General features: G+C 35.1%; 1 pseudogene; it reads left to right on the forward strand.

Moving 5' to 3' along the window:
• Positions 1-233: 233 nt before the first annotated feature.
• LOC149568579 (amine oxidase [copper-containing] gamma 1-like) lies at positions 234-4,979 on the forward strand (annotated as a pseudogene).
• The last annotated feature ends 4,140 nt before the right edge of the window (positions 4,980-9,119 follow it).

The following is a 9,119-nucleotide window of genomic DNA, read 5'->3' on the forward strand; positions in this document are numbered from 1 at the left end:
TAATGTTTATATTTGAGAATTTTTTAGGATGTTACTGAGGTACTTATTTCATCTCATATCCCAAGACTAAAATGCTCTTAGTATTTTTGCTAGAGTCTACTTATTCTGTTATGGTAATTATGAAGTACATGGTTCTAAATTTTTCAGTTAGGGACTTATCTATTGATACTTGAAGTTGTATGTTCACAAGTATATCATCAATTATAATACATGGTTTTAGCAATAATAGATTAATGAATGGTGGTCTGGCATATGGTTTTGGTGTTTATCTTGCTCCTGAAGATTGCTCCTACCTGAGGTATGAAAGATTATGTTCAAAGATGATGTCTTGGTGGGGATTTTTTTAAATGTTTGAATTCCAGAATATTCTTTCCTTTAATACACATATTCTTTATTTAAGAAGGAATGTTTGACTTACTATTATTGCTTATTTTGTATAGTGTTCCATTTTCAGACCTGGACATTAATGAGGAACAGTATGTTGGGTTGTGCCAAGTTATTTTGGGGAATGTTGAGGAAGTTCCTCTTGGTTCTCTTCAGTTTCATTTGAGTTGTGAAAATTTTGATTCTGACGTTAACGATGTCACCATTCCAAAGCATTACATTATTTGGAGCACTCACATGAATACACACATTCTTCCAGAATATGTTGTCAGTTTTAAGCCTCCTCACCAGTATCAAGGGGAATAAAAGCTCCATATTCTTCATTTTCAAGAGGTTCCTTCTCATTCTGAAAGTTAAATACAAAGGAGAAATTCCTTTGATTCTTGTTGCTATTTTTGATCTAGTGAAACTGGTTCAATGCCTCAAAATCAATGAAATTGCCTTGTTCTCATCTCCTCACTCTCTTTGTGTTGTTTAATTATTTTTACCTTCACATATGAATGAGTTGATTGCTATTCTAGATATGTATGTTGTCTATAAACTATTTGCAAGAAATTCCTGTGGTTTTCTCTTTCTCTTGGTATTTGTAGATTCTTTATATAATTGGTGTTATCCATGAACATTTCTTGACATTCTACTTGTACATGGATAATGATGGTAGAGACAACTCCTTTGTTCAGGTGAAGATGGCGAAGCATAGGGTGAAGGATGGATCAACTCCAAGGAAAAGTTTCTGGATAGCAGAGATACACATTCCCAAAACAGAGAAGGATGCTCAAATTAAGCTGAACCTCTATTATCCATCCAAGTTTCATATGATCAATCCATTGAAGAAGACAAAGATAGGAAATCTAGTAGGATACAAAATTGTCCCTAGGGGCACAATTGCAAGCTTGCTTGATCACAATGATCCTCCTCAACTCCGAGGTTCCTTCACTAACAACCAAGTCTGTACCAGACTTTGAATTTTATTTTTCTTTTAAATGTTGGTGAACTTTTTTAGTAATTAGTGATGCTAGCATGGCACCCTTCCCTTACATGAAAGTTTTTTGACCTAAGCTATGAATCAGTGAGGTCACAAACAAGGGACCTCCCTCCACTTATCAATACCGATTCTCAAACCTAGAAGCACATTAGAGCATTGAAGGTGACCAATGATGTTGGCATGACACTCTTCCAATACATGAAACATGAAATGCTTTTGACCTAGATCTATAAATCAGTGAGGCCACAAACAATGAACCTCATTCCCAATTATCAATATTGATGTTGAAACCTACTAGCACATTAGATTGTTAAAGGTACAAAACTATGATCATAATGGGCCAACAGGAGTTTGAGCCTTTATGGTCACAACAATATCACCATCATAAAACCAAAACACTATGGGATGAACCCAATCAGACTTTGAATTTTGTCTCTTATATTTTTTTTTGAAATTAATGTTGGTATATGTGGCCAAAACCAAATTGTGCACTATAGTTGGCCATGTCTATTTTTGTCCATTGTTTCTGTTGAAGTTTATTTAGAATCAAAACTAAACATTAAGTTCGAATCTACCTCGCTTGATGGCACTGAACACTTTTCCATGTATTAGATATGGATAACTCCATACAACTGTAGTGAGGAGTGGGCTGGTGGGCTGTATTCTTATCAAAGCCAAGGTGATGATACTCTGGCTACGTGGTCTGACAAGTAAGTTTGAATACCATGGAATTCATACATTTACAGTGAGTTTTTCATGGACACAAACAGATTAATGTATTTCTATAGATTGAATTGCATTGAATTAGTTTCTATAAGTTGAACTTACTCAAATCTGAAATGTAAGAATCACTTTCCCCAAATTTCTATTAAGTTTTAATAACCAAACTTATTAGACTCAATTTATAAAAGGGACCCAATCTTTATATGAAGCTCTTTATGATTTTGTGTTTCAGGGATCACCCAATTGAGAAAAAAGACATTGTACTCTAGTACACAATGGGCTTCCATCATCTTCCTTTCCAAGAGGACTACCCAATCATGCCAATAGTCTCTTCTGCTTTTGAACTGAAGCCAACAAACTTCTTTGAAAGAAATCCTATTATGAGGACTGCACCCATGTCTGACAAGGACCTTCCAATATGTTCAATGTGAGCTCCATGAACATTTTTACCTTTTCGTCATGCACTGAAAGAAGTATAGGAGCCAAATTTAAGGTCATGTCTGGAAAGCCAACTCCGAAGACGCCAAGATCACCTGCATGCGAACCTGTCAAAGAGAAGCCATAGAAGGGGAGGAGCATGGAGCACGGGAAAAACCCTAAACGGACATGAGAGACACCATGAATGCAAACACAAGAAGAAAATGTATTTACAATAAGAAATGGCTTCACAACGTGAAAATACAATGAGGAGAGCTCGAATATAAAGAGCTCATGGAAGCTTGTAGAACAAGCTAGAAGATAAGTGTGACAACTAGAAGGGAACAAACTCCCGTGTTGTCACAACTAACCACTACATGCATTAAATATAAAATATTAAATAAATGCATGACCTAAGTAAACTTAAGCAATAGAATAAATAATTAAATATTAATTATTTACTCTAACAAAAAAATGACCATTTTTATATTGTGGATAAAATTTTTATACAAACAGTCGAAGGTGCTTTTTTTAATGACAAATTCCATGACATAAGCACTTAAATGGACCTTCCAATATGTGTAATGTCAGCTTCATGAACATTTTCACCTTTCCACCTGCTCTGAAAGTTATAGAGTAGTCAAATTTTAATTCAAGTCTATTAATGTATACTCAGTTAAATCCACAAATTCATCTTACAGTGAAAAAAATAAAATTTTCAAATTCTCAATCAAGGTGGTATAGGCATTATAAAGAAATAAGGACATTGCTTCTGATTTTACAAATAAAGTTCTTAGAGACATAGTTTTCAATAAGGACATTGCATCTGATTTGACAAATAAAAGTCTTACAAACTTATTTTTCAGAAAAAATAAATACTTTATGTAATAAATCAATGTTAGATGGTTCAAAAATATTATATAATCTCCAATCTATAATTCAAACTTTTGTAAGAGATAAAGAAATCGTGATTAATTAATAAATGTTTCATTGTTGGTGTGAATTAAAACATACACAAACTCCATGTTGGACTACCAATGTAAACAAATCATGATCAATTAACAAATGTTTCGTTGTTAATGTGAACTAGCTTACTCAAACTCCATGTTGGAACGAATAATCGATTCGATTCTCCTGGAAAAGCTTGCATTGCTCTACTCAAAGTCCCTCTTTGGCATAGTTGAGTGTGTATCCCTCTCCTTCCTTGGCCTAGTGATCTCTCGAGGAGTTATTTCATTACTTCAATTTTGTTTTCCCTTGACTGTGGTTTTTTCCTATTTAATAAATTTGTTTGTACTTATTGCTAATATAAATGTTTTGTGTTTTGTTTGTCTGGATCTCTACTTTGGCAATGATTTGCTTTAGCAAGAGCAGTTTTGGGTGAAGCTTTGTATGCTCTAGGTGGCTTTGGTGGCTGACAATACTTGAAGTAAGTTCACATTTCCAATTTTTAAGTTGCGTCTATGTGCATCCAAATAAGGTGATTTTGTAATCAATTTATGTATCTTTGATGTGTCAGTGTTATTATATTCAATCTAGCTTTTTACTTCAGCTGTTAAATTGGAGGGAAACAATAATAAATTGTACATAATAAATGAAAGACTGTTGGGCTTCACATATACACCCCATAGGAAGTACATCTATGTTTTATAGCAGATCGGTAGTGCAGGGAAAATGTGGGGTACTTATCAAGGTGCAAATCTTCAGTTATTTAGCCAATTAAAGTCATTTATCTCAACATATGGCTACTGAAGTTGTTCATTTGGACAACATGATGAAGATGAGTGGTTAGTATGTTCTTCAATTTCCTTTCTAAAATTTTTACTATGAATTTGTTCCAGTTCCAATATAGTAGTTTTACAAACATATTTCCATGGATAGTACATGGATCCTCAAACTTGAGTTTATAGAAGTCTTAGAAAGTGCATCTTTTAAGCTAAATTTCTCTCATGGATCATATGTTACAGCTATCAAATTATATATTATATTTGTGTGATCTCCATTAGGCAATTTACGGTAGGTCTTGCCTGGATTAATCACAATTGCATGCATTTATTGGAACTATTGGAAAAAAGATAATGGGAAAGGACTAACACCATGTTGCAGAAAAACTACATATGTTGGGTTGTTTATTATTTGTTTCTTTTTGTTCATAAGTAAAAATGGATCTGTCATGTAACTGTGCACCTCTTGCACAGTTATTTTATTATTTCTTTTTACTGCATAGTATTTCGTGGAGTTTGATATATTTATAAATATTGTATGTTGTCAACATATTTATTCAATGGCTGTAAATCACTACCTATGATTATGAGATTCATGCTTGCCTTATAGGTTTTATGAGATTGGTGTTGCAGCTGATGTATATGAAAATGTTGGATATTCTCAGTCTAATATATTTATCGCTTTGGCTCACCCAGGATACAGTTCAGCAGGCCTTTTTAATCATTGTATATTTCGGTGGAAATGATTCTTTGGATCCTCACCCCTCAAGATTATGTCCTCATGTACCACTTCCTAAATACTTGAGAACATTAAGAGAATGGAAACCTATCTCCAGGTACAATTTTCATCAATATTTTGTGTTTAGACTTCTTCAATTTCGTTTGAAAGATATAGATATTTCAATTTTTATGATGACAATTATCTAATTTGAGTTTGGGGTAAACAAATCAGGACCTCTCAGAGTTGACATGCTTGATTTTTTTAAAGTTGCCAACCTATTAATGAAGATTTGATTAGTAGTGCTTCAAGGTACTATTCTTCTTGTGTGTGTGTAATGGTTCACAATTTCATGATTCTGTAATCTACCTGTTTGGCCTAACTTTTTTGGATTTTATAATAGTATTTTTGCTCCAATAGTATGGACAAATGAATTGTGTCATTAGTATTCTGAAGCCTTTGTGCAAGTCTGCAAAGAGATGGGTGTCAAGGTTATAGATTCATTACTACACTCAAGAATGGGATAATCTTCAATCTTCAAAAGATTGAATATGAGCCCATTCCAGACTGTAGTAATGAACCTCAAAGCTCCTTCAGCATGAGCATATCATGTCCTTTGGACGATCTTTCTGAAGCTGCTCTAACATTGTATCCTTCAGACTTTAGTTTATATCTACCAACAACAAGACTACTTTGCGTCATCAGAATCATGAATAAGGAATGCAAAGGTAATCTTTTCTAGGTTTTTGCTGAGAAAATGTTCATATTAAAGTAGTGGGGTTGCTTGGCATTTTATGAAAATTTGTTATGCAAAAATAGGAATAAATTTAGTTTGAAATGATATATATCAGTTGTTATCTCATTTCAAAATGTGGTTAGCTTTAGGAATTCTTTTATAAGATGTTATATGAAATGATTGCTAGATAACACCTGCCAAGGAAACATAACTTGCTTCTTCCCACAGTGAATTCTGCTCAAGGTTTTGGCATTGTGAAGTGTAGCCCAGTTCTTTATGTGCCAATGGCAATACTAAGAATGCTAAGAGATGGCATGGTTACTCTCGTTGATGTTATTTCTTTGTTGCATTATATGAGATTCATTACTACACTCGAGAATGGGCTCATCTTCAGTCTTCAGAAGATTGAAGATGAGCCCATTCCGAGTGTAGTAATGAATCTCAAAGCTCCTTCAGCCTGAGCATATGATGTCTTTCAGATGATCTTTCTGAAGCTGCATCAACATTGTATCCTTCAGGTGTTTGATTCTTCATCTTTCTTCTTTATTATTCTATAGAACAATTCTTATGGTTTAAGTTTTTTAGCATCAATTTGTGATTTCAATCGAAAATCTCTATATATCTTTTCTTGCCAGACAGGGTTGCTTAGTTTTTATGTAAATGTCTTTCCTTTTGCAGCTTGGACTTGAATTCACCACCAATGTTCTTTATACTCAGCCAACAATATATTTGTACCAAGTATAATGCATTGTAATGGTATTGTTCATACAATGTTGATGCTTACTCAAGAATACTATTTTTATTTAGTTTTATTTGCCAAGTTTCCTTTTCAGTTTGATTTTGAGCTGGAGATGCTTGAAACTCACATGCCTACAAATACTTCATGCAGTGTCCAGTCTCAAGCCTTGATCACTAGGCAAGCTCCTAGCTCTTATTACAGTTTTCTTACTGCAATGTCACATCCAGTTTGCATGTGATTCTACTGACCTAAAGGATCCTTAACCACAAACAATAGTAGTCTCCTCTGCCCAAGATAATACAACTTTTTTTGGATTTAAATAAGAAAATCGTAGCAGCATTATTGGTGAGGATTTGTGTCTGCTCAGAAACTTCTTATCTAAGAAAGCCTTCCTGAGAGTTGTGAGCTTGTGTACTTCTCCTTTACATCAAAGGTTCAATGCGAGCATGTTGCTAAGACCCTACCCAAGGTTACAAATGCAAAGTGAACTAGTTTTTAATGCTTCTCACTAGCAATAAAGCATGTTTTACTAGCCCACTATCTAGTTGGTTCACCTTTATTTCAAATTTAATGCAGGGACGAGGAGCTTCTTGGTCAGGGTTTTGCATTGAATGATGAATTAGATTGTGTGCTAGGGAAACACAACTTCATTACTACAGGGTCTCCTGTTACATGAAAAAGAACAAAAGAGAGTAAACTAGAATAAATTTGGTAACTTTCCACTTTTCAAATGTGGATTATACCTGTGAACTATTGCATAGAGAGAGAGAGGGAGGTAGGGTGTTGCAGAACTATTGCATAGCCAAGGAGACAACAAAGGAGCCTCCTTGTCTCCCCTGCCCCCACATGTGAGAGAGAAGATTATTGCATAGAAAGGTACGTAGGCAACAAAGCAAGAACATTCACTAGAGTTTTCCCTAAACTAGGTGTTCCCAAAGGTAAATAACTAAGGCTGTTCCACTTGTTTATTTTCATATTTTCCATTTGAATGTATGCATTAGAATCTATTATCAATAACTCAGCATAATATCTGTGTTGGTGACTTTGTCCATTGGAATTGGAATGTGGAAGACATGTATGTGCCAACATTTTATTCTATTTGAGAGCACATGCTTTTCCCTCTCGTTTTATGGTCTATGGCAATCCAAATGACTGTTAGAAAAACCAATCTCAAAGTTCAGAATGGTAGAATGATAAAATCTTCATGAGTTGATTTATAATCTTGTGTCATTTACATTGAAATATAAGTATAATAGGTTAAATTGTAGGTTCAATTCAGGGAGGGGTTAGGGTACATCTTGTTTGTGAATTCTTGTAACTTTTAAATGTAAAGAATTAGTTTCTGGGTAGATTGTTATTCATGATCTTTTCCTTTCCACTGATCTATTGGTAGTTGCTTTGCTAACGTGGTGCTTCAGTGCCTGATATACACAAAACCTCTTGCAACCTATCTACTCCATGGATCGCATTCTCAAAAATGTATGTTATCATTTCTCAGTAGATTTATCCTTAGACACAAGCATTACAATATTAGTTGCGGCTTGCAAAAATAATAACCTATACTATTTGTTGGGTCTGCTCAGATCAGAAGAAAGACAGGTGCTTCATGTGTGAGCTTGAGTTTCTTGTCTTGAGCGTCATAGGAGGAGATGGTGCCTTATAACCAATTAGAATACTTTCTAAAATTAAAAACATTGACAATCACCTTGGATATGGAAAACAGAAGATGCTCATGAGTTTTTGAGGTAACATGAATTGCAAAGTGCTTAGAGTCTTTCAATTTTTAAATCATACAGACATATATCAAGATAGAAATGCTTATAGAAAGGAGTTTTAACGATATGCTACAAATTATGTGCACACAAAAATTAATCTCCATTGATGTGCTTAAACATACTTACATGGCACACGCATGCATGCTCGCATGTGCGTGCGCACACATAGATTGATATCTTGTTTTTCTTTTTCCTTTTAGATTTGCAGTTGATACTATGCAGTCGATATGCCTTGATGAAGCTAGTGGAGAGGAAGTCATTCATCCAATGTTCATTCAACAAACATTTGGTGGTTATCTTCAGTCAAAGATGGTGCTAGTATTAACTTTAAAATGCAAAAATGTCAATGAACAAATACACGTGATTTGTAGATTTTGATTATAAAATTTATTTCTGTATAAGGAGTTCAGATTAGGGGAGTCGGCCTGGCGAGCTGACATGGTGAGTCGACTTAAAGTGGCGAGTTGGTGGGGCAAGTGGGGGTGACTTGGTGAGCTGACCTGGAGAGTTGGCTTAGGGGCAGACTTGGTGAGTGAACTTAGAGAGTCAACTTGGTGAGTGTACTTCGATTGTCAGCTTGGCAAGCTGACATGGGGAGTTGGCCTGGTGATCTAACATGGTGAGTGGGCTTAAAGTAGCAACTTGGTGGGGCAAGTTGGCGAGCCGACTTAGCGAGGCCACTTAGAGACGTGACATGGCGAGCTGACTTGGTGAGCAAGCTCGATGAGCGGACCTAACAACTGACCTTGATGAGGCACTTTGGTGGAGTGACTTGATGGCTGAACTCAAAGAGTCAACTTGGTGAGCATACTTGCACTAGTACATTTGGGTTCATTTTTTGACCTTTATTGGTCAAATTTTTTACCCAATTTTTGACCAAATTCGACCAACTCACTAGTACATGATTTGTCTCAATCA

The sequence above is a fragment of the Cupressus sempervirens genome, chromosome 3 (assembly GCF_028749045.1).
Source record: "Cupressus sempervirens isolate cs-2001-9-10 chromosome 3, ASM2874904v1, whole genome shotgun sequence".
NCBI classification, from domain to species: domain Eukaryota; kingdom Viridiplantae; phylum Streptophyta; class Pinopsida; order Cupressales; family Cupressaceae; genus Cupressus; species Cupressus sempervirens.